We start from the raw sequence: 4,496 nt of genomic DNA, 5'->3' as shown, positions 1-4,496 counted from the left end.
ATCTGAGATCTTTCTTTTTGGAATTATCCTCACATCAAATCTCTCATGGCATAAACACATCACAATCACTGCATCCTCAACTTCAAAAGATGAAAAAAATCCCTAAAAGCTCTCTCAAAATGCTTGAATCATTACAGAGGTGATCAATTAGACTTATCAATGATCCATCCCTTACCAACTCTTTTCCCCACTTTCGCACAGACGTTTGGTTTCTGCAGTATGTATATTCTACAAATATTTCCATGGGAAATGCTCATCCGAAATAGCATCAATAATTCCTCCACTCAGTACAAAGCTTGTTGGAATACGTGCAGCTGCTGCTCAACATCCCTTCACAGTACACCTAGAAACAAACAGAACAAGTTTCTTTTCCTCCTCCTCCTTCATCCCTGCAACTGCTGCACTGTGGAACAGTCTCGAACCTGCTGTGTTTCCCAAGGAATACAATTTACATGCATTTAAATGAAAGGTAAACTATTTCATCCTCTCTCCCAGCCCATACACGGTACTAATGTACTATAGGTTGATTAACCACCTCTTGTGTATGGGCACAACATAAAAAAAAATTACCTGGTTATCCCATTTTCAACTCATATTTCACAAATTATATTCATACTCTACCATTCTTACTATAAGGAACGATAAAAAAGCCTACTCTAATCTTCTGTTTTGAAATTTGTACAGACCGCTCTAATTAGATATATTAGTTTGTAGTTTGTTTATTTCAGCATTATTATCCGAATTTAGGATATAATTATTATTAGTGGGTTTTATTGTCATGGTTAATTATAGTGGCTATAATCCAATTTTGTTTAATCCATTATTAGTTGATTGATAGCAATCCCTGCAGTATGTCCAGCTTCGCTGCCCAATCAACATGCATAACGTTCAGGAGGTAATCTGTGACTTTTTAAATAACGACGACACTGCAAACATGCTCTACTGACAGGTCAGTTAAAATTGGTTTGCTTGGATGCTGCATTGACATTTAATACACTCACAGAAAGTCAAAATATTTGGGGAAATTAAGATCTGGAGTAAACAAAAGTATTCAAAGGTACAGACTGGCAATTCTCTCACAGATAATATTTGCATTAGGTATTCAAGAACTGCGCCAGTGGCAATCAAAACCTTAAATTGAAATGTTCGTTTAGAATTTGAGGTGCACTCGTTCTTGAAGATTATATCGAGCTTGCCATGTTATGTGGCTAAGAGCATTCATTCTCACTTTTAGACTTCAGTGCAATTATAAGACCCGAACTTGAGAATGCGTACACTTTACTGGATCTTATTTCTATTGTTATTTATGTTTCTTCAACTGAAAGACTGAAATATAAAAAGATAGCTTCAATCAGCAGGACATATGAATAAGAATTTATTTGAATTAGGTTTAAATGGAAATCACCATGAACAACTATTAGCATAGGGGATCTCCTGCAACATCTCACACCGTATTTGCTTATGCAAACCGCTACACTCTGTACCTTTAGCAGCAACTGCGCAAATTTGCAGAAGTATTCGAAATGAGTCAAACTTAAGTCACTATGGTAGAGAAGATAAATAAATGAAGTGCGTGCAGTTTCTTTGTATTGATATCTTTCGCTTTGAAGGATTTTTACGAAATATTTTTCAGTTTGGAGAGCAAACATTGAATCAGCTCATTACATTCAATAGCTGCTGAGTGACAGATTTCGTGACTTTTGTTTCTGGTAAAAGGAGCAGGAACTGAGGGAATGTTACAAGTAGAGAAGATCACACAACCTCGGCAACCTTGAAGGTAATACAAATAAAAAAAAATAAAAGAACATACGTCATAACATTAGTCCTTCCTTTTCCTATTTTTATTCCTTTTGTCACTGAATCCACTGCTTGATTTCAATATTCATTTTTCATTTCTCTACTAACGCAACTTCTCAGTTTATACTGATTACTCCATGGTTATAAAATTAGAATAAGCTTAACAAGAAATACAAGTTATTAATTTGAAATGATATTAATTATGAACTGTTCAATAAAATATTTTGTTGTTTATTTAGTTTTGCAGCAATGATAACTTGTTATTTTTATCTTCCATAAATTTATTCCGTAAAACTTTGCTCACGACGATTTCTTGCACAGATATTTGCTGAAGTTGCTATTTAGCAATTGCTGTTCATTCTTCTATAATGAAAAACAGAGTCTCTGTAGGAAAGTCGTGGATAAGCGCTGATTGTTTACAAATGGCTTGTGGGTTTTTTTTTTCTTCCAGTTATAGTTCTCAAAATGTTCTGAAGTATGAAATCAGCTGGGATAGCATTAATCTCTTACTGTTTTAAAAAGCCAAACGGCTATTTTTTTCTGGCGAAGTTAATTAAATTAAGGGGATAAAAATCCCTTATTATTTTACAACCAGTATGCGGAACTCTGAGATAGAAAACTACGATCTAAGAGTTTCATGCCGAAGAACTATCGGCGAATTCAAGCGTAAGTGAACACCTGGTAGTACAATACCAAGGCAACTCGAAGCAAAGGTGGGGCAAGCTCCCTAACTATCCTTGATAGTTTCTCATAATGTAAAACACAGCTCCTAGGAGATGTAATACTGTTTTACATTATGAGGAGAGGTCACTACCTCTAAAAAAAAATATCAAGGATAGTGAGGGAGCTTACTCCACCTTTGCTTCGAATTACTTGGTGTTATAGTACAGTGTTCACTTACGCTTGGATTGGCCGATAGTTCTTCGGCATGAAACTCTTAGATCGTAGTTTTCGATGTCAGAGTTTCGCATACTGGCTGTAAAATAATAAGGGATTTTTATCCCCTTAATTTAACTCTTACTGTTTTATTAAGCACGAAAAATTAACAAATAAAACAGCTGTTGGTCATCAGATTCGAAATAGAAGCGCCATCGCTTTGGGATCTTTTTTTTTTTTTTTTTAAATCAGAATGCTCACTAATCTTACAATAATGTAAGATAGCTTACCACAATTTTTTATTTGAATGAATTTCGATGGTATTAGGCATGTCGTTATTTTATTAATTTACGATAAGTGGTTACATCGAATAAAATGTTCTCTATGCAAAACGATTTATTTCATTCAACTTAGAATTAAATGATTTGATATAAATGCAAACATGGAGCACAAAGCTTGTTATTTTATATTCTGGTAACATAAATATAGAAATTCAGAGAATATTTATTGCTTAATTTTCAGCTTATTCAATGGTCAGGGATATCTACCTGCTTTTCATGGAAAATGGAAAGTGTACATCAAAATAATATTTAGATTTTGTTATATCAGGAAGGTAAAGAAGGAAGTATCATTTTAAAGATCGTTGAAAAAATTTTGATAGAAGAGAAAAGAGAGAGGGAGAGTGAAAAACTAGAAAGTGTGAGAAGAGTATGTAAAGTATAACATGTTTTTCAACACATGAAAAAGTTCCTCATGTGATTACTCTCTTTTATCATTTGAGATGAATTATCTGAAAATTAAAGTGATGCATGTGATGAACTATTAGAATATCCATGATATTCGGGACTTGACCCTAAATAATTAAATCACTGGGGAGACTATTTACTCCTTCCACTAACTTTGCTAGCAAACTGTTTTTTTTTTCTTAATCACAGTTTATAATTACGTAATATTCCATATTTAGAAAAATATTAAATACAAAACGAAAAATAGCCTTAAAGATCATTTAAATCAAAGAACAATAAAGGACTGGATAATAAACACCCATTATTGAATAATAGCCAAGTATCAAAACAATTTTTGCTTTTAAACTAAAAAAATGTTTCAAAGTAATCGAAAAAATTACTTGATAACAACCCCGTCCTTATCACACAACTCCAAAGATTAGCTTTGTCCATTATATATATGTATATATGCATTTTATTTAATGAGTTTGGTTAAGTCTTCACAACCCGTAATAGCGATTACAAACTATTAGTTCTTATAATCGCAGGGAGCAGGAACCTAAAACTCTCTCCCATGATATTTCACTTTTATTTGTTTTCTTTATTATTTTTTTAATGAAAATTATTTCTCGGTCGGCATTAATTAAAATACAGAAGACAATGATCAAATACATTTCATTTTCGACGAGATTTTATTAGCTATAAAATAATAGATATTCATTATCTTTTCTTTTCATGTATAAATTCTTGAAATTTTTTTCCGCTTGTTCTGGAATTCTTATTTATCTTAAACCTCAAAAACAGAAGCAAACTACAAACTTCATTACCACTACCTTAAGCCCGAATCGAAATACAGTTAACAGTAATATTTGCAACACTACTTCAAGGAGTTGGCGCACTTCACTATAGGTTATGACGCCATCATCACTTATGACGTTTTTGATAAATGATATATGTGAGCCTGAACCATCCAATACCAAAGACGATCTTGTTGATTAAAAGAGTCGCTATTATTGAATCAGATGTATCCTTTGTTCGGTATGGATATAAATTTGACACTGATTTTACGACTGCACATTCGATATCACCTCGAAGCAA

Source organism: Typopeltis vanoorti, chromosome 2 (assembly GCF_054136105.1).
Source record: "Typopeltis vanoorti isolate ZY-2024b chromosome 2, IOZ_Tvanoo_1.0, whole genome shotgun sequence".
Lineage (NCBI taxonomy): Eukaryota > Metazoa > Arthropoda > Arachnida > Uropygi > Thelyphonidae > Typopeltis > Typopeltis vanoorti.
Note: the sequence above shows the minus strand (reverse complement) of the source record.